Source organism: Rhinoraja longicauda, chromosome 1 (genome assembly GCF_053455715.1).
Source record: "Rhinoraja longicauda isolate Sanriku21f chromosome 1, sRhiLon1.1, whole genome shotgun sequence".
Classification (NCBI taxonomy): Eukaryota; Metazoa; Chordata; class Chondrichthyes; order Rajiformes; family Arhynchobatidae; genus Rhinoraja; species Rhinoraja longicauda.
In genome coordinates, this window is record NC_135953.1 from 95,295,066 (window position 1) to 95,318,293 (window position 23,228).

A 23,228-nucleotide genomic window follows, 5' to 3' on the forward strand; every position below is an offset into this window, starting at 1 on the left:
CTCAAGAGTGCACCGCAATGGAAGCCTGAAGTGGCACTTGAATCCGCATGATTTGCGAAATGAAAGTGCAACCTACTGAACCATGTTCGACAGTCAAGTCTGGAAAAGACCAATAAGGAGAAGGAAAGAAAGACTATATAACGTGAGCGAAAGAAAAACAAAATGTGAACAGTAATGAAAGATTTTACATTTTACATGAAACTTTATTTGACAAACTGAGTTCAATAGACAATAGACAATAGGTGCAGGAGGAGGCCATTCAGCCCTTTGAGCCAGCACCACCATTCAATGTGATCATGGCTGATCATTCTCAATCAGTACCCCATTCCTGCCTTCTCCCCATACCCCCTGACTCCGCTATCCTTAAGAGCTCTATCTAGGCGTCACTCAGGTGGATCAAGCCCTGGCCATAACTTGGGCACAGCGTGGAGAGTTTTCTCACGACAAATCAAAGTCAGTCTCATTTTGATTGCAAAATGAAAGCCCCCCCCCCTGGCATGTCTAATGCATTTCAACAATGAGGAGGATGGCAAGATGCCAAATGCCAATTTACACTTAACCAAAAATGAGGCAGCACAACTTCTGATTTTAAATACATTTGAACCATATCCCAAATTTTCTGCATAATTTGCCTTTAGGTTACAGTGAATACTATTGACACCCCTGATATTTTAACAGAAAATTCTGGGCCAGTATCAATGACTCCCCAAGAATAATGAGATGGCATTCTACATCATTCCAAATTTAGAATTCTGTTGTTATTGCATAATTGCTTGCAGCTCTCATTTACTGAGATAATGGCCCAGAACTTGCAGGAATAAGTCAGCAAATCTATAAGAGTCATTGACAGAACATATGCCAGTGTTGGAATCTTTTACATTTACAAGCAGATACATATGTTCAAGGAAATTTGTCAGTCGCTGGCAATGACTTGGCTCTGGGTAACCAGCTGTGCTTGCAGTGGTTCCCAGTGTTGGAGCTGAAACATCGGCAAGAGGCCATCTGTATATGTTTTACTGCTGGTAAAGAATCCTGTGGTTGGTTGGAGAAAACAAAATTAGTCCTTTTTTCTTGAATTGCTGAAAACAATTATGAGATCCTCTGATCAGTATTGCTTAGTTTAAAATGCTGTTATATTGGTTCTTAACATGAACTAACTCATTTAGAGACTTATCCTCTGCCAAAAGCTCTAAACCTGTTACACCCCCAGTGCAAAAAACATGACCTTAAAAAGTCACTCCATTGGCATCAACTGAATGAAAACTGGAGGCAAAGCACAATGTTGGAGACACAAGAGACTGCAGAACTGTGAACAGAAGAACAAAGTGCTGGAGAAACTCAGTGCGTCAGGTGGCATCTGTAGAAGGAAATGGAGTCTTCAGAATGTTGGGGTAGAGAGGGAAAAGCTGGTAAAGAGTGATAGGGGTGGGCAAAGCCTGGCAAGAGATAGGTGGAATGTAGCCCCAAATGCTGGAGTAACTCAGCGGGTCAGGCAGCATCTCGGGAGAGAAGGAATGGGAGACGTTTCGGGTCAAGACCCTTCTTCAGACTGAAGGTCACAGGAAAGGGAAATGAGACATATAGCCGATGATGTAGAGAGATATAGAACAAATGAATGAAAGAAAAACAAAGTAACAATGATAAAGGCCATTGTTAGCTGTTTGCTAAGTGAGAACGAGAAGTTGGTGTGACTTGGGTGGGAGAGGGATGGAGAAAGAGGAAATGCAGGGGTTACTTAAAGTTAGAGAAATCAGTATTCATACCCCTGGGTTGTAAGCTGCCCAGGCAAGATATGAGATGCTGTTCCTCCAATTTAAGTTTAGCCTCACTCTGACAATGGAGGAAACTTAGGACAGAAAGGTCAGTGTGGAAATGGGAAGGGGAATTAAAGTGTTTAGCAACCGGAAGATCAGGTAGGTCCAGGCGGACTGAGCAAAGGTGTTCAGCGAAACGATCACCCATAGTCTCACCGATGTTTAAGAGTTCACATCTTGAACAATAGATACAGTAAATGAGGTGCAAGGAGGAAGTGCAAGTGAACCTCTGCCTAACCTCTGCCTAACCTGAAATGACAGAGTCGAGGGAGGAGGTATAGGGACAAGTGTTGCATCTCCTGCGGTTGCAGGAGAAGGTACCTGGGGAGGGGGTGGTTTGGTTGGCAAAGGATGAGTTAACCAGGGAGTTGCGGAGGGAATGGTCTCTGCGGAAGGTGGAAGGGCTGAAGATGGGAAGCTGTGAGTAGTGGTGGGATCCCGTTGGAGGTGGTGAAAATGTTGGAGAATTATGTGTTGTACGCGACAGTTAATGGGGTGAAAGGTGAGAACTAGGAGACTCTGTCCCTGTTGCGACTAGGGGGCGGGGGAACAAGGGTAGAGCTGCGGGGTGTCGAGGAGACACATGTTAGGGCCTCATCTATGATGGAAGAGGGGAACTCCCATTCCCTAAAGAATGAAGACATCTCAGACATCCTGGTATGGAACACTTCATCTTGGACGTAGATACAGTGTAGACGGAAGAATTGGGAGTAGGGGGATAGAATCTTTGCAGGAAGCAGGGTGGAAGAAGTGTAGTCGAGATAGTTGTGGGAGTCATTGGGTTTGTAATAGACGGCAGTTGATAGTAAATCTCCTGTGATGGAGACAGTGAGATCAAGAAAGGGGACGGAAGGGTCGGAGATGGTCCAATTGAAGTTAGATAGAGCTCTAGGGGCTAGCGGAATCAAGGGATATGGGGAGAAGGGAGGCATGGGTTACTGATTGTGGATGATCAGCCATGATCACAATGAATGGCGGTGCTGGCTCAAAGGACCAAATGGCGTCCTCCTGCACCTATTTTCTATGTTTCTATTAATGCAGATAGGGGATACAGGTAAGGGGGGGGGGGGGGCTGTGATTACCAGATGGGTGGAGTAAATGACAAAGGCTAGAGGTGAAAACGAGATAAGAGGATGTGAAATAAGAAAGAGGTGGAATTCAATACAAAGCTTGAGGGGGTAATATTGGTGATTGGGGACAGGGAGAGGGGAAAGAGGGTGATAAGAGAAGGGAGAGGTGGGAGATGAGCCTAAGGAGAAAGGAAAATGAACAGGGTGACAGGGGTAGTAGGAGAAAGGTGTGCACACAGGGCTGAGAAAGGAGTTTGGGGGGTTTACATGAAATATTCATGCCATTGGGTTGTAGGCTATGCATGCAGAATAAGAGGAATGTGAATACCATGCGACGCTACTGATCGTGGATACATTTACAGGCAAGCTTTTTCACTACTTTGAAGATAATTTCCAAGTTAGATTTTTCAAGTGTTTCTTGATGTTTAAATGTAAATATAAGCATTAAGAAGTCTTTCAAAGTGTTCGAGTGTGTTTTGTCATTTATTGATTTTATTTTATCTTTTATTTTTTTTAATGCTTTTGGATGTTTGCAATTGTCTCAGAAGTGTATACTTTTGTGCGATTAAGACTTATTTTGCCATCCCACATGACCCCATTTTTAAAACGCAGCATCTCACCACCAAGGATTCTTCCTGGTGCTTTCCAAAGGTTCCTGGTGCTTTCCAAAGGTTCCTGCTGGGAAGATTGCAGAGAGATGTTGGTTTACTTCAACCGACAAGGGTAACCCAACTATGTTCTCAGCTAACCTCAAAATCTAGGCCAAGAGTTTTTATCTCAGAAGCACCATTCTGTCAGCATCAGACTGAAACAAATATTCAACAGATCTTGCGATCCTGTATTTGTTGTTCATTAATGAGACACAGGGAGCTGATCTGACAATTAAATGCATTTGACATTACCTGTAGCCTTACCACCTTTAAACAGGCTCTGCTGATCCCTACAGTTCAAAATGTCACCGTAAACGCGAAGAGCGGAGAACTCTAGATCACAAATTGCGCAGAATCCATGAATTTATGCAAAGATGGGGAAGCACAATGAAAAGCATTAATCCCTTAAAATGATTTTTTTGTTTTAGTTTAGTTTACTTTAGAGATACAGCACGGAAACAGGTCCTTCGGCCCACTGAGTCCACGACGACCAGCAATCCCTGCACACTAACACACTGGGGACAATTTACAATTTCTTTACCCAAACCAATTGACCTACAAACCAGTACGTCTTCGGAGTGATGGAAGAAACCGGAGTTCGGAAGAAAACCAAAGAAAACCCACGCAGGTCACAGGGAGAACGTACAAACTCCAAACAGAAAGCGCAGACGTACAGATCCGTAGTCAAGATCGAATCTGGGTCTCTGGCACTATAGGTCCACTGCTGCACCACCATGTAATTAAATGTTGTGAAGGAACCTCCTGATCCCTCTAAACACACCTGTCCATGTACACATCGATATAACGTGATTATAGGTTTATAAATAACATACAAACCGAACTTATTGTAGAATCTTCTGTCTTAGCCTTAATTTATTCACTAGTTCCAAAATAGCTGGCTCAACACTCTTGTTGGAATTTTGCACACTCGTGATTTATTTTCAAAAAACTATTTTTGTACAATTCTACAAATAATGTACATAAATTGCCATTCGCATGCTTTGGAGTCTGTTGTGTAGAGCAATGTATAAAGACTGGGGAGATACAAGAAACTGCAGATGCTGAATTACAAAAAGTCAAAGTGCTGGAGTAACTCAGCGGGTCAGGCAGCATCTCTGGAGAAGATGGATATGTGACATTTCAGATCGGAACCTTTCTTCATGCTAATGCTGAAAAAGGGTCCTGACCTGACCTGCCCCTGATTTTCCTAATTCTAAGGAAGGTCAGAGAGGCATTTCTTAGTTGCTCTTAACTCAGTAGTAATACTCTCACCTCTACAGCAGTTGTCATGGGTTCAAACCACTCCAAAGACAAGTATATAACCTGAGCAGGCACTTCATTTCAGGCCATTTCCACTATCAGAGACATAATTATTAACTGAATGATGCAGCAATGACAAGGGCAAAAGAGCTTTACCATTATTTGGAGGAAACGGGTTGACATTTAGTTGGATAATCTGAAGAAGAGTCCAGACTCAAAATATTGTTTGTTCCTTTCCTTCCACAGATGCAGCCTGTACTGCTGAGTTTCTCCATCTGATTGTCTTATGCTGGTGGACATCTGTCTCCAAACTAACGTCAAAACAAAGCTCTGTTCTTCTCACCTTCTGTTGGATGAGAGTAATACGGCTGCGACATTTCCCACATCACTGACGGCACTTGAAACTTTCTTCTGGCTATGAAGAGCCTGGGACATACTGAGGTCATGAAAGATCCTCAGTACATCTCCCAGAGGAAGAATGAACTGTAACACAGATTCTTTTCCACAGATAATCCACTATTTTTAATTTTACCTGAAGTGACGTTCATGGTTTTAGTTTTAGTTTTAGAGATACAGCACGGAAACAGGCCCTTCGGCCCACCGAGTCCGCACCGACCAGTGATCCCCACATATTAACACTATCCTACACACACTGGAGACAATTTACACATACACCAAGCCAATTAACCTACAAACCTGTATGTCTTTGGAGTGTGGGAGGAAACCGAAGATCTCGAAGAAAACCCACGCGGTTACAGGAGAACTTACAAACTCCATACAGACGTAGTCGGGATTGAACCCGGGTCTCCGGCGCTGCAAGCTCTGTAAGGCAGCAACTCTACCGCTGCGCCACTGTGTCACCCACCACTTTCCCATGTGTTGGAGTAGAATTTAACCTGTAGGTGTTTGAAAGTGAGCTGACTAGCACATTTATGTTGAAGGTAGACACAAAATGCTGGGGTAACTCAGCGGGTCAGGCAGCATCTCAGGAGAGAAAGAATGGATGAATTTTCGGGTCGAGACCCTTCTTCAGACTGAGTTATTTTCCAGCACATTTATGTCAGCTTGTTGTGCCAATGCCTGGGGCAGTTTGGTTCTGGGACCAAAGCTTACAGAGGTGGTTTTTGCACTTGTCTGAGCTAAATTCCATCTGCCATTCTTTGGCTCACTTCCTGATCCAGATCCATCAGTAATGTTTGGAGTACAAAATATATGGAACTGCTATTGATGTGCTTTTCAAAATTAGCAGTGAGCTGTAAGAGAGACCATTACTCTAATCCTTTTCTCTAGCCCCTCCATGTTTTATTTCATATTCCCCATACCCATAATGAGTTTGAGTACATTCCCCATGATTACATTAATGACACCTCATGCCATTGGGCACAATTGGAAATTGATGAATTGTCAGCAGGACATTAAAACCATAGCCCGTTGCTTGAGTTTGTGTTGTGGGTCACCTGTGTTTAGATGAGGAGTAACCAGATGATCTCCATGTTTCCATCAACAACGTTATATTTATCTTTAATGACCTGACATTCTTCCTGTTATAAGTAAAACAAAAGAAGGTATTTATGAGTAATTCACAATGCACAGAGGTTGGTAATATGGAGCATTTTTTTAAAGTGTTGAAATAGGGATTTTAGAGAGGAAATTCCAAAAGAGGAAGCCAAATTGACTGAAGGTATGTGTGATGGAATAAGAGTGAAAAACTGAAGGGACTTGTATTCCCAAATTGCCATGTCAATTCCAAGTGCCCTGAATAGAGTTTAAGTCTGAGCAAACAAAGCTGCTTTTTGATATACTCGTTGAATATTCATCAACACAAGTTCCAACACACCCAAAGCTTTAGGCTCACTTTTTTCAGTGGAGAAAAAAGCGAAGAGGTCTTGATATGCCCGAGGACATGGATGAATGCAAGTTGGGTGGAAAGTTAAACAGCGATGGTTCAATAGTAACACCCTCCAGTGTGTTTCCCCTCCTCTCTCTCCTTCCAATTCTTCCCTTTTTCCCCCCTTTTTCATCACCTTCACCTGGTTGCATTTACCCCCCCCCCCCCCCACTTACTTCCACACCCATCTGGTTCTGGCTCTATCTGCCCCTCATCTCCTCCCTAATGACTCCTATTATCACCTTCCTCACTTATCTGATTCTGAACTCATCAGCCTGGTGAAGGGAACGGACCCAAAATGTTGTCTGCCCATTTCCCTCCACAGATGCTGACTGACTGGTTGAGTTTTCAGCCGTTTGTTTTTCGCTCAATGTTCCAGCATCTACAATTTCTTGTGTTCCTGCTTCTCACGTTCCAGCAGTGGTCTCCACTTTTATTCTCTACTCTTCCCACCCGGCCACAACTGCCTTTTATTTCTGATGCATCATCCTTGCATCTGCCCCCATCTCCCAATTCCATCCTTCCCCTCCCCTACCTGGTTCCTTCAGCTCATCATCCTTTGATCAACTCTGGCTTGTTTCAGCCTCCCCCCCCCCCCCATATTGTCCTCATGCAGGGTCTTGACCCGAAATGTTGACAATTCTTTCTACCACCCCCTCCACCACAGATACTGCTTGACCTGCTGAGTTCCTCCAAAAGATTGTATGTTGCTCCATTGTTCAAATAGGTTTTAAGTTTTGTTTATGCAAATATGCCCAAATCTCTCAGAAACATTTTGCTTTGACACATCCAGTGAAGTGGCAGGGCTAACCCAGGTGCCAAAATGTTTTCTTCTCCTCTGTTGCACAGTTTGTTTTTGGCCACCCCACATGGTCTTTTTCTGCTGCAGGATCTTGTTGCACAGAATCCACCAGGCTTTCCTTTGCTTGGAGAATCGAGGCAGGCAAAATACTGCCAGGAAGCGTAGCGGTACACATACCCCAGTTTCCATGGACGGCGCCCAGTCTAGATAGTTGATAACTTCACATTCCTAGGAGCCAATATCACCAACAACCTTTCCTGGACCACCCATATTAAAACTGTTGACCAAGAAAGCACACCAACACCTTTACTTCCTTAGAAGGCTTGGGAAGATTGGCATGTCCGCAACAACTCACACCAACTTCTACAGATGCGCCATAGAATTTCTACAGATGCGCCAATCTTCTATTGGAAGAAAGCATTTTATCGGGATGCATCGCAGCTTGGTTTGGGAACATCTCCATCCAAGATCGCAAGAAATTGCAGCGAATTGTGGACGCAGCCCAGACCATCACACACACCAACCTCCCTTCCACTTACTCCATTTATACCTCAAACTGCCTCGCCAAGGCCAGTAGCATAATCAAGGACGAGTCACATCCTGGACACTCTCTTCTCCCCTCTCCCATTGGGCAAAAGGTATAGAAGTGTGAAAACGCACACCTCCAGATTTAGGGGCAGTTTCTTCCTAGCTATAATCAGGCAACTAAATTATCCTCCTAGAACTAGAGAGCTGTCCTGAACTACTATCTACCACATAGTCGGACTATCTTTGATCGGACTTTACTGGCTTTACCTTGCACTAAACATTATCCCCTTATCATGTATCTACACACTGTAAATGGCTCGATTGTAATCACATATTGTCTTTCCACTGACTGGTCAGCACACAACTAAAGCTTTTCACTGTACCTCGGTACATGTGACAATAAACTAAACTAAAACTGAAATTGAAACAGCTACAAATTCTTGAGCCAAAAACAAAATTCTGGAGGAACTCAACAGGCAGCATTTGTGGAGGGAGATGGATAGACAACATTTCAGTCAGAATCCTTCTTCAGATTGCCTCCATTTCAACCCTCCCTCCACTACTGGGTTGCATCTGCCCGTTATCATTCTATCACCTCTAGATCTTGTTCACCGCTCTCCTCTCCACTCTTAGTTCAGGTGCAGGGTCTCGATCCAAAACATCTACAATTCTCCCCTTGTCCTCCTGAGTTCCTCCAACGTTGTTTGTTGCTCCATAGTTTAATTGATTTAATAATTTAATTGATTTTTAATAGTTTTGTTTATGCACATACGTCAGAATTTCTCAGAAACATTTTGTTTTTGACAGATGCAATTCTGTGAAGTAGCATGGTTTACCCAGCTGTCAAAATGTTTTCTTCTCCTCTGTCGGAAGGAGGGACCTTATTGTGGCCTCTCCATGTGTTCTCCTTCTGCCGACAGGGTTTTGTCACAAAGGATCCACCAGAGTTTCGCTAATTGGAGAATCAAGGCAGCTAAAATACTGCCAGCTACAAATTCTTAAGCCAAAAAACAAACTTCTGGAGGAACTTAGAAGGTCAGGTAGCAATTGTGGAGGGTGATGAACAAAAGATGTTTCAGGTCTGAACACTTCTACAGATTGCCTTCATCCATCAACCCACCTGTCACAAACTCCCAACTCCACCCCTCCCTTCCCCCCTTCAGCATCCGCAGTCTCATGTATCTCCGGCTACAAATTCTTCTCCTCTTATACAATTTCTGGCATTAAACGGGGTCATTTGAAAGAAGAGTAAGTAATGGCCTGGATTTTGCGGAAACGTAATGGTGCCTTAATGACATATGTCTTTACTAGTGCACAGATCACCCAATAATATGGCGAAGGTGAACTGCAACTACGTCACCATCAAGGCAAAGTGCAAAACACAGCATTTTTCATCAATCTCCCCTGCTAATTTGAAGTTGATGCAAAACCATATCATTGACCATGAAAGTCTCTGCAGCAAGTTAAGTCCAGCAATTATCAGTAGAAGTACCTTTTAAAACATGAAGCATTTAAATGTTGACAATAACCCCTCACACCCAAAAAGTGACATTTATAAATCGGTCATTCTCAATTCTTTGAGTAATTATAGATTGAGTAATTTGGGTGATATGGATGTTAAAATGCAACATGTCCCTTTATGTTATGTTATGTAAATATGTTATTTAACTTTTCCTTCCCCTCCCTTTCTTCATCCGGAATTTTCTCTTTTTATTTATTTTTCAGTACCAGGCTATGATTTTAAATATGCCCAGATATTAAACTTTGCTCTGTTCATTTCTTAACCCTCGAATCTTTTTGATTAGGATGGCACGGCGGCGTAGCGCTAGAGCGCCAGAGACCCGGGTTCGATCTTGACTAAGGGTTACTCCAGCATTTTGTGATACCCTGTCTGCGGGTGCTGTCTGTATGGAGTTTGTACGTTCTCCCCCTGACCTGCGTGGCTTTTCTCCAAGATCTTCGGTTTTCTCCCACACTACAAAGACGTACAGGTTTGTAGGTTAATTGGCTTGGTATAAGTGTAAATCCCTAGTGTGTATAAGATAGTGTTAATGTGCGGGGATCGCTGGTCGGTGCCGACTCGGTGGGTCGAAGGGTCACTGTATCTCTAAACTAAACTAAACTAAACTGTCACACTGAGTTACTCCAGCATTTTGTGTCTATCTTAAACTAATCTAAGGGTCTGTTATGGTGTAGACCACTATTGCCTCCGCATCAGTTTCCCATTCAAGCAGCTTTGAAAACAATATTTTTAAAACCTAACACATGCAAGAACACATTCTCTTCCCAATGTAATCTAAAACTGATTATTTTTTAATGACATTAAAGTACATGACTGCTTGGCCAGATGATGTTGAGTGCTTCCTCAGAAGTAAGTCTATTACATTATTTCATGCTTTCTGCTGCACTGTATGAATAAGGTGTATTTGATTTGGGTGCGACTAGGATGTCAGCAGCCATTTCCGAGTCATGACACAACTTTCCAAAATTGTAAAGTTACATTGCAGAGTACAGTTTAGTTTGGTTTAGTTTAGACATTCAGCGCGGAAACAGGCCCTTCGGCCCACGGAGACTGTGCCGGCCAGCAATCCCCGTACACAAGCACTATCCTACACACTAGGGCCAATTTTACAACTGAAGCCAATTAACCTAGAAACCTGTTCATCTTTGGAATGTGGGCGGAAACCGGAGATCCTAGAGAAAACCCACGTGGTCGCAGGGAGAACGTACAAACTCCGTACAAACGGCAGAAATCAGGATTGGACATGGGTCTCTGGCGCTGTAAGGCAGCAACTCTACCGCTGCACCACTGCCACAAGGAATATACCAAATTAATCCTTTCACTGAGAATTTTACATGAATTCTCAAATAGACAGATAGTAGGCCGAATCATTCATAAAACAATTTAGTGACTTTCTATATTATTATTGTTAAATTCTTCTGTGGTCTTGTTTGGTACTCCCTGAAAAATTCTGCATTTCATTTTTATCCATTTAGTTAATTAAACACTTGATTGATATTTTTATTAATTATAGCTTAGATCAAATTTGCTAATTTTTATCCTACAGCTGTTTATTTTTTTAATACAAGATGACCAGAAGTGCAATCCCTTGAAATATGACACACTTGAGCATGATTCATTTGAGGACAAAATTTCAACATGGTGCACTATCCATTCACTAGCATCACTGATATCTATATATTACTCAAACTCTCATCTTGTATGTATGTTTGTATATATATATTTGTTTCCGAAATACAGCCACAACAGCACAACAATTTTTGGCCCACCTTACTCACCAATGGCCTGCGGTGTGCAGTAGCAAGTTTTGTTCAAATTGTTGTTATATTTTATGTTATTGACATTTTAAACTTTAATAAATCACTTTTCCACTAGCCATGGACGTCAGCCGTGCCTGTGCAGTAATACCTCCGTGTTCGACATCACAATGGGAACCCAACGGGTCCGCGCCTGTGCAGTTGGGGCCCATTGATCTAATACTTATATGTTCATCTTGTGTCACAACCGTAAGATGGCCGCCGGATCTACACTTGCACAGTTGTGAGAGTGTTGCCAGGGAGGACTGCCGCCTGTCCCGGTGTGCCCCGCGCCTGACCTTCCTCCCGTGATGCAGCGTGGAACTACCTCCCTTGGAGCAGCGCGGCATCAGAGAGAAGGTCAAAGAAGATGGCCGCCAGGACGAACACACAGCAGCGTCTTGCGGCCGCTCCTGCTGCTGGCCGCCACGATAGCTGCCCGAGGCTACGGTAAGTGGCTCCCTCTCCCCTTTCCTCTCCCCCCTCGCCCGCCCCCGGCCCCACAACGGGGACCTGGCCGCCGCGATAGCTGCCCGGGGCCAGGGTGAGTGACTCCCTCTCCCCTTTCCTCTCCCCCCTCGTCCACCCCCAGCCCCAGGGGAGACTTCCTGGCCGGCAACGTGTTCATGGGTCGTCAGTTTGCAGAGGGTTTCCGGGCCCGCAGGAGAGGTTGGACCATCGAGTGAAATATAAATGCAGTGAATTAAATGAATGGCAAAATGCAGTGGATGCATAATGGATGCACAGAGCTTAATGTTTTATCTAGAGGACAGCATAATGGCGCAGCTGGCAGGGCAGCACAGTGGCACGGCCGGTAAAGCTACTGCCTCAGCGACATGGACTTGGGTTCGATCCTGACCTGTCTTTGTGGAGTTTCCATGTTCTCCCTGTGGCCGCGTGGGGTTCCTCCGGGTGCTCTGGTTTAATCCGACATCCCAAATTCATGCGGGTTTTGTATGTTAATTAAACTCTATATAATTACTATAGAAGAACTACAGGCACTCCCCGACTTACGTGATAGACAACTGATGTAAAATCGCACTTATGCAAACAATTCTTTAAGGCTGCTGACGCCCACGTGGTCTCGGCATCAGAGTTCCCACGTGGTCAAAATGGAATAACGAGGAACTGCAGGTGCCGGTTTACACCAAAGTTAGAGACAAAATGCTGGAGCATCTCAGTGGGTCTGGAAACATCTCCAGAGACAATGGACAGGCACCGCTTCCCATCGGGGAGGGCTCCAGACCTGAGGCATCGCCTGCCCATTATCTCCAGAGATGCTGCCTGATTCATTGAGTTGCTCCAACATTTTGTGTCTATCTCCCCCATGAACTCCATGTAAATAGTAAATTTACATGTGCACAGTTGCACTTCGATTTCCGACTTATGCAAGGGTCAGCAAGGCATAACACTTTCGTAAGTTGTGGAGTGTCCGTACTGTGGACCCGCTATCCATGGTCAACGTGGGCTCGTTCGGCCAAAGAGCCTGGTTCCATGCTGTATCACTAAAACTAAAAACTAATACTAAATACCGAAAGAAACAGGTTCATAATCGAGGTATCTGGATACCTGGAGAGCAGGCAGGTCCATTGACACTATAGGCCAGGGACAGGCTGAAAAAATAAATTGAAAAGTAAGCTCAAAATTCATCATTGGTTCCTTGTGTATTTTGGAAACAATTCTCCAGATGCGCTGACATCATGTTCTCTCCCTCTCCCTTCTGATCATTGTGATAACCTCCCTGACCTGTACTCTTTTCAGCCCTGCTGGTATCCTACGGTACAGGCTTTGCCCTCTATTTCTGTTACAATCACTCCATGATGATGGTCCTGGAATAATTATTGGTAATGATGTGAATGGATATTGCTCCACGTTATTTTGTTCGCTATTGCAGTCTAAATATTAATATGCTTCATCGTGCTTTCAGTAAAGGGATGTGAGAGGAATACCTCAAACATCTATCCGCAGGTTCATAAGAAGCGATTTCTAAGCTTAGGTTGGCTTCATACGGCAAAATGAGTACTTGCTCCTCTTCACTTATGTCCAAATTACTGCCCGTGATTTCTGAGCTGTTTGCAGTCAAGGAGATGAAACAAGTTGGCAGAATTATTTTTTCAAACCCTGCATGAAGAAGAATTTAAGAGAATTTTTCCAGACATTCTGTTCCGCAACGTTTTGTTTTTGTGCCTGGAGCTATTAACTTATACCTAGCCTCACCTAGCAACATAAACGTAAATCTGGAAAATATAAACCGTTGAAATAATAGACAAAGGAAACTCATTGTTAAGATCATAAACAGTACTTAATGATAGAACACATTATTCATAAGTCATTTCTGTAAAAATATCTATGGAAGTGATCCAATATATTGGATAGCCATGAATAATTTAATCAAATGAAAGGGGTTTTAATAATCATTTAAATTCTTCTGAAGAATGCAACTCATTTAGATTCTAACCAAGTCTTAATAAAAAACGGCTGGACAGCCAAGATAAATGTCTGTCTTTACTTATCATGAATTTTGCTTGTTTTCAGGCAAACATTGAGAATCATTAGTTTTACACATGCAGTCAAAGAAAATACAAACATAGAAAATAGGTGCAGGAGTAGGCCATTCGGCCCTTCGAGCCAACACCACCTTTCAATATAATCATGGCTGATCATGCAAAATCAGTACCCCATTCCTGCTTTCTCCCCATATCCCTTGATTCTCTAGAGAACAGAGAACATCATTCATCATTTCAACAGCAGTGAAAAGTCCACATCTGGTAGATGGCTTTGATTGCAATGGCAACATAGATGAGATCATATTGATCTAAAATATTTTCTTCACTGCCAACTAATGTATTGATTGGCAAATCAATACAATCTTTAGTGACCACTAAATTAGTACAGTACTTGGATGGATAACTATCTCTACTGTGCTCATCAGGTTAACTCGTACCCTGTTAATTTCAGTGGCATGAAACATAGAATCATAGAAACATGGAAAATAGGTGCAGGAGTAGGCCACTCGGCACTTCAAGCCAGCACCACCATTCAATATGATCATGGCTGATCATCCAAAATCAGTACCTCGTTCAAGCTTTTTTCCTCATGTCCCTTGATTCCCTTAGCCCCAAGACCTAAATCTGACTTTCTCTTGAAACCATCCAGTGAATTGGCCTCCACTGCTTTCTGTGGCAGAGAATTCCACAGATTCACAACTCTCTGGGTGAAAACCCCTTATTCTTAAACTGTGACCACTGGTTCTGGACTACCCCAACATCGGGAACATTTTTCCTGCATCTACCCTGTCCAATCATCTAAGAATTTTATATGTTTCTATAAGATCCCTTCTCATCCCAGTCAACCTATACTTTCATCATGTCAGTCTGTCATCCCGGGAATTAACATGGTGAACCTAGGCTGCACTCCCTCAATAGCAATAATGTTCTTCCTCAAATTAGGAGTCCAAAATTGCTCACAATACTCCAGGTGCAGTCTTACCAGGGCCCTGTACAACTGCAGTAGGACCTCCTTGCTCCTAAACTCAAATTCTCTCGCAATGAAGGCCACCATGCCATTAGCTTTCTTCACTGCCTGCTGTACCTGCATGCTTACTTTCAGTATAAGAAAATAACTGCAGATGCTGGTACAAATCGATTTATTCACAAAATGCTGGAGTAACTCAGCGGGTAAGGCAGCATCTCGGGAGAGAAGGAATGGGTGACGTTTCGGGTCGAGACCCTTCTTCAGACTGTGATTACTTTCAGTGACTGATGCACAAGCACACCCTGGTCTTTTGCACCTCCCCTTCTCCTAATCTGACACCATTCAGATAATAATCTGCTTTCTGTTCTTGCCACCAAAGTGGATAACCTCACATTTATTCACATTATACTGCATCTTCGTTGCTTCTACCCACTCACCTGGCCTATCCAAGTTACCCTGCAGCCTCATAGCATCCTCCTCGTAGCTCACACTGTCACCCAGCTTTGTGTCATCCGCAAACTTAGAGATGTTACATTTAATTCCCTCGTCTAAATCGTTAATATATATTGTACACAACTGCGGTCCCAGCACCGAGCCTTGCGGCACCCCACAGGTCACTGCCTGCCATTCTGAAAAGGACCCGTTCATTCCTACTCTTTGCTTCCTGTCTGCCAACCAGTTCTCTATCCATGTCAATACCCTACCCCCAATACCATGTGTTCTAATTTTGCACACTAATCTCTTGTGTGGGACCTTGTCTGAGGCTTTTTGAAAGTCCAGATACACCACATCCACTGGCTCTCCCTTATCCATTCTACTTGTTACATCCTCAAAAAATTCCAGATTAGTCAAGCATAATTTCCCCTTCATAAATCCATGCTGACTTTGACCGATCCCATCACTGCTTTCCAAATGCGCTTCTATAACATCTTTAATAATCAACTCCAGCATCTTCCCCACTATCGATGTAAGGCTAACAGGTCTATAATTCCCCGTTTTCTCTCTCCCTCCTTTCTTAAAAAGTGGAGTTACATTGGCTACCCTCCAGTCCACAGGAACTGATCCAGAGTCGAGAGAACATTGGAAAATGATCACCAATGCATCCACGATTTCTAGGGCCACCTCCTTGAGTACTCTGGGATGCAGACCATCAGGCCCTGGGGATTTATCTGCCTTCAGTCCCAACAGTTTACCTAACACCATTTTCTGACTAATGTGGATTTCCTTTAGTTCCTGCCTCCCACTAGATCCTCGGTCCCCTAGTATTTCCGGGAGATTGTGTCTTCATAAGTGAAGAAAGAACCGAAGTACTTGTTTAACTGTTCTGCCATTTCCTTGTTTTCCCATTATAAATTCACCTGTCTCTGACTGTAAGGGACCAACATTCATCTTCACTAATCTTTTCCTTTTTAAATACCTGAAGAAACCTTTACAGTCTGTTACATATGCATGCTGATATATGTTTGCCGAAATCCTGTCGAAAGATTGGCAGCAACCCAATTTGTGATTGTTTTAGAGTTTCAAATGAATGCCCACTGATGCTCTTCAGCCAATTAGGAAAAACACAAAAACATCACCTTCAATGTATCCAATTGGTTTTTGGTAAGTTGTCATATTTCATAATTAAAGGACATCCTTTTAAAAAGGAGATGAGGAGAAATTTCTTTAGTCAGAATCTGTGGAATTCTTTGCCACAGGCTGTAAAGGCCGAGTCAGTGGATATTTTTTAAGGCAGGGATAGATAGATTCTTGATTAGTACAGGTGTCAGAGGTTATGGGGAGAAGGTAGGAGAATGGAGTTAGAAAGGAGAGATAGATCAGATATGATTGAATGGTGGAGTAGACTTGATGGGCCATATGGCCTAATTCTACTCCGATCACTTAAGACCTTATGACCTTCATTGGCTGCAAAGTATTCGGGTTAGATACGAATGCAAGTATTTTGTTTTGTTAATGCAGAATTAAGTTCCCTTATAGAAACATAGAAACATAGAAAATAGGTGCAGGAGGAGGCCATTCGGCCCTTTGAGCCATGTGATCATGGCTGATCATTCACAATCAGTAACCCATGCCTAACTTCTCGCCATATTTCATTATCAAGAAAAGAAGTTCAAAGAAACAACAAGGTGATACGTTCAAATTACAGGACCTGTTCTCTTCCAAACTTGGACTGGCAGTGTCCTCACACCATAATTCAGCACTCCCTGGACTGCTTTGTTATGTGGATCAGTGTCCACTTAGAAACAAGTTCGAATTACTCTGATTTTTTGCACAGATCATTTTCTTTAATCAAGGCTGATTTAATTTCTCGATCCGCCAAAATTACAAGGCTATAAATTATAAGCCCACCCAGCTTCCTGTTTGAATGTTATGATGCCTGTCAAGCAATGCTTTCATTTTACATTTGTGGGAAATCAGGGGAGTAGACCACACTTACTCTTTCCCCATTTCTTCAAACTAAAAGCAGATTTTTGTGACAAGTAATACATTTTCAGCAGCATATCTGTACCAAGTCTTAATATCCATACATCTAGTGGCCTGAAACTTAACAGCCCTATGCGGTGGCAGGTCTAAGAACCTGTTGAACATCACTGTAGCAGGTATGCTTTGAAGAAACACATGAATTATAATTATATTCAGGCAGAAGTGCAAAATAATTTGATTGATGAATAAATAATGCTCCATGAAAAAAAAGTTTTCTCTTGGACATGTACATATATTGTGTATGTTTATTTTATTTTATATGTCTTCATGCATGTTAAATATTCATTGATAAATTTTGGGAAAATTTGCAATTTAACTCTCATTCAACTGTCTTTATATACATCAATGTTCAGCAGTTTGAGAAGGTGAGGTCAGCTAACATCAGATTTCTATGAGGTGTAAGATATGGTGTTATCATAAAATATAATGCAGGAAACTTTATTTCTATGCTTTTATGAAAAATTATATTCCAATAAAAATGTGAAGGATTTCAAATTTAACAATTGATCCAAGCACGACCGATTATGTTAAAAGAGTGGTCACTCCAAACTACAACACACTGGTTGCATTCATGTGGAGAAGTACTAACTGAGTACATTATTCCTAACACATAAGTGGTGTTCAGTTTGCTTTTTAAGTAGGCTTTTGGGAATTAAAATAAGTGGAAAAGTCCTGGCATAATTTCAGAGTGCAATTATGTTTGAAAGTAAAATAACTCCTAGTTTAGGATTAGTACACATGCAAACATGCAAACATGTGTACTAACATGCGGCACGGTAGCGCAGCGGTAGAGTTGCTGCTTTACAGCGAATGCAGCGCCGGAGACTCAGGTTCGATCCTGACTACGGGTGCTGCACTGTAAGGAGTTTGTACGTTCTCCCCGTGACCTGCGTGGGTTTTCTCCGAGATCTTCGGTTTCCTCCCACACTCCAAAGACGTACAGGTATGTAGGTTAATTGGCTGGGTAAATGTAAAAATTGTCCCTAGTGGGTGTAGGATAGTGTTAATGTACGGGGATCGCTGGGCGGCACGGACTTGGAGGGCCGAAAAGGCCTGTTTCCGGCTGTATATATATGATATGATGATGATGAAACACATACTTAATGCATGGCACACATTCAAGTTAAACGTGTTTTCAAGGAGAAATGCTTTCCACTCTTTAAATATCTTTCGATACAACTGCCATATTTTTTCCATGTCTATGCAGGTTTAATGAAGAAGTGGAAACAAAAATCTCCAGTTTATACAGAGGCACAAGGAGGGTCTGAAGAAGGGTCATGACCTGAAAAGTCGCCTATCCATTCGCTCCACAGATACTGCTTGACCAGCTGAGTTACTCCAGTACCTAGTGTTTTACCCAGTATCTGAAGGGGCTGCTCCTCAAGTTTTGGCTGCATTTTAGCTCCACGCTCCTGATATTTGGGCAGAGGGAGGAGGCTCGGGAGGGAGGCTCGGGGGGGTGGGGGGGAGGGGTCTCCCTGTCGGTTTGCTCCTGGGCCTGGCCAAGATGGCCATTCGCGGGTCCAAGCAACGGGTAGTCGACGACCACACAGGGTCGGCTGCCTGCCCCTTTTCCGGCCCTCCGTCCGTGCTCACGAGTCCCTGGAGAGGGACCACGCGGTGTCCATGGGGACCTGAGGCCTTCCGTGATCGCTGGTCGCCACGCGGGAGGTCGAGTGTAATACTGATGAGAATAACGTTATTTTAAAATTGATAACTGTTGTTTTGTAAACTGCCACAGTCAGTTTTGATCGTGTAACTTTTTTTATGTTTGTTTTTGTTTTCTGAATAAAAGTATTTGTATATTTTTAAAAAGTGTTTTACCCAGTTTACACAGAGCTTCATAACATTTGACACAAGAGATCGATAAATAAAATGCACGTAGGAACACTAACCTCTGATGGTCTTCACTTCATTATAAAAGCAGAAGCAAGTAAAAGATAGAAGAATAGATTCCATTTGTGAAACAAAACAGCTTGTCAGTTAGCAATCTGTCTGTGCCTTGCTGGCAATTGCTGTAATACTTTGGCTGGTCTCTATGTCTTTCCATGTGCAAGCTTGTAACTCTACCAATCAAAACAGAGCTTTTTTGCCACAAATGTATCAAATGCATAACAAGTCCTGAGCAAACTTTGTTACAGAAAAACTTACCAAACATCGAAACAAGAGCACCAAGCTGTGCCCTGTCGCACAATGCCGTTTTCGAGCTTCAAGTCAGCAAGTCAAGTGTATCTTAGAGTTATAGAGTCTTACAGCATGGAAACAGGTACTGGGAAAAATATTGCCTGCAGTAACATTGCAGACCTATAACCTACATATCATGTATCTGTATACTGTGGATGGCTTAATTGTAATCATGTATTGACTGGTTAGCACACAACAAAAGATTTTCACTTTACACGTGACAATAAACTAAACTCTAAACGAAACCATAGACAAATACTAAGACAAACGCTCAAAAAACATAAATCAAACAAAAATTCTGTACAGCATGACACATGAAATTTTGCAAGACAAAAAGGAAGATGACGGTGCATAAAACAATAAGTCCTCAGTGCAAAGCACAATTAGTAAATGAACACAAAGTGCTGGAGTAACTCAACTGGTGAAGCAACATCTCTGGAGAACACGGGTGGGTGGCTTTTTGGGTCATGATCGTTCTCCAGGCCACTGTACAATGGCAGTGCTCCATGTGGCAAACACCAAATCTCTACTCGCATTGGACTGCACAGATGCACAGAAGATTTAGTTGGCCTCCTTCTCTGTTTTCACAGCAGCTCCAGAGCTGCTGTGCTGCGCTGTGAGAATGAATTTCACATGGGCTCCAGAGAAGAGGTCAAGCTTTGCTGTTTCACACAATCTCCTACATGGGTTTGTAGATAGACTCCTCCATTTATCTACAGAGGGCCTGGCATTGCTTTCACCATCTCACCGTGCATCCACTCCAGTCATATCTGTATGGAAAAGTGGGCTCACCCTCTAGTAAGGCCCAACACCCTATGCCAGGTGCCAGATTGCAGCCGACCACAGCTCGATGTGGCTCCCTGTGACACCCCTCAGCCGGTCAGCTCATCCCTTGCTGTGCCTCTCTATGATGGTGCTTTGGGGTGCCTGGCACAATGATTCACTGCATACTTCATCGTGATCATCTCCATCAACATCTGCATCCTTGTCCTCCACAATCCTCTGGTCCCACTAGATCCTCCTGCTTCTCCCCTTCATCCAGCCACTCGTCGCATCCTCTGGCACCTTCTTCTCTCCTAGGTGGGACTATCCTGACACCCTGAAAAGACCAGGCAGCAAAAAGACTGGCTTGAAAAGACTGATTGCTTTTGAGAGCAGCAACCAAAACTCCTTCATGGTGATAAAAGGCATTGTAATGGGAGTGTGTCCTGTTGATCTGGTCAAAGGAGGCATAGCAATCACAGCAAAGTGTTGTTAGTCAGAATACCTGACTGGCGGCACGGTAGCGCAGCGGTAGAGTTGCTGCTTTACAGCGAATGCAGCGCCGGAGACTCAGGTTCGATCCTGACTACGGGTGCTGCACTGTAAGGAGTTTGTACGTTCTCCCCGTGACCTGCGTGGGTTTTCTCCGAGATCTTCGGTTTCCTCCCACACTCCAAAGATGTACAGGTATGTAGGTTAATTGGCTGGGTAAATGTAAAAATTGTCCCTAGTGGGTGTAGGATAGTGTTAATGTATGGGGATCACTGGGCGGCACGGACTTGGAGGGCCGAAAAGGCCTGTTTCCGGCTGTAGATATATGATGATGATATGATATGATGATATGACAAGGGACAGCTCCTGTACTTGCAGGTAGTTTGGGGCAGGGGTGCATTGCTGCCAGAGCTCACCGGAGAGCCGCTCCGACACCTCTGTTAAAAAAAAAGCCAAAATAAACAGCAGGGAATTTTAACCAGCGGGGAATTTAACAGCGGCCGCTCCGGCACCAGTGACAGTTCCAGCACCTAAAAAATTAGCACTGCAACACAGGTTTGGGGCTTATGACGTATCTGCTGTAGAGTCACAGGATAGTCTCTATACGTTTAGGCAAAAACAGGCAGGTATTGTAATTGGAATTGATGCAGGGTCTTGACATCCTTTTGCCTCCACAAATGCTGCCTCACCTGCTGAGTTCCCCCTGCAGTTTTTTTCAGCTCAAGATTACAGCTTCTGCAATTTCTTGTGTCACAAAAAGTGTGTATACTGGATGGAAACCATTCCCATTTGTGTGGCCTCTCACGTGAATCAACGAGGCCCGCGGCCATCGGAGCCTGGATCGACGGAGCCAGCGGCTATGGCCTGGGTGAGCGCCATGGAGGCGTCCGGAGAGGACCCGGTAGCGATAGCGGAGAGGACGGTGTGGCAGTCGACGATGGCGCCGACCGATGGACGAGCACGGACATGTGGAAGTGAGGAAGCCACTGATAGGGGAAGGAACAATGGAGACTGGTGTGGGGGACCGCCGTGAGGGAGGGGGAGAACAATGGGGACGGTGTGGAGGGACCTGAGGGAGGGGGAGAACAATGGGGACCCGGTGTAGGGGGGACCGCCCTGAGGGAGGGGGGAGAACAATGGGGACCCGGTGTGGAGGGACCGCCCTGAGGGAGGGGGAGAACAATGGGGACCCGCTGTGGAGGGACTTCCATGGGGAGAACAATGGGTACCGGTTGTGAGGGGATCGCCGTGAGGGAGGGGGGAGAACAATGGGGACCCGGTGTGGGAGGACCGCCCTGTGGGAGGGGGAGAACAATGGGGACCCACTGTGGGGGACCGCCGTGAGGGAGGGGGGGAGAACAATGGGGACCCACTGTGGGGGACTGCCGTGAGGGAGGGGGGAGAACAATGGGGACTGGTGTGGGGGGACCGCCCTGAGGGAGGGGGAGAACAAAAGGGGATCTGGCGCAGGGGTACTTTGTAACTTTGCAAGCGACCTTTATGGGCGGCTGTTTGTTTGGGTACGCAAGCAAAGAATTTTACTGTGACTTGTCACATGTGACAATAAAGTATTCAATTCAATTCTCGATTCCCCTACTCTGTGCAGGAGATTCTGTGCATCTACCTGATCTATTCCTCTCATGATTTTGTACATCCTTAAAAGAGGTTGGGAAGGGGCAGCAGCAGAGATCAATACTAGGTGTCTGGCCGGAAGCCTGGATGCAATGCTGGAAGAAGTTTAATGACCTTGATGGAGTTGTCAAGTAAGTAGATTTTAGGATCCACATTGCACCCTACAAGTTGCATCATTGAGCTCAATGGTCAAAGCAGTCGCAATCATTCAGGAGTCATACCTAACCCTTAAATGTAGTCTGAAGAAGGGTCTCGACCCGAAACATCACCCATTCTTTCTCTCCAGGGGTGCCGCCTGTCCTGCTGAGTTACTCCAGCTTTTTGTGTCTATCTTTGGTTTAAACCAGCATCTGCAGCTCCTTCCTATACCTCATATGTAGTACCTCGGCCCACAGTCCAAGCACTGTTGGAAGCCTAACAGCCACAACTTACAGCTTTTACACATTGCCAGCTGTTCAATCATTGCAACCACATTATCCAAGTATGGTACTCATTAACAGGGGAATGTGATGCACAATGGGAGGCAGCAGGAATTAAGTTGAGGACCTGCATTAATCTCCAAGCAGCAGGCCATTATGGCACAAAACGATATGTCTAAAGCTGTAGCCTTAGGTGGGACTGAAGTGATAGAAGATGATGATAAATGCCTATCTTACCCTCCACTGCTTCAGTTCATCCCTTATTTAGCTTCTGACTGGGAAGCTGCAGCTAATATGTGAGCACTTCTTTTACATTCCTGCCTCCTCTCAGAACATGGAACCTGGTTGGACAGTCAATAAGACAGAAGAAAACAGGCTTAATACTGTTATTCACTTTTACTCTGGGGGGGGGGGCACAGTGACGCAGCGGTAGAGTTGCTGCCTTATAGCG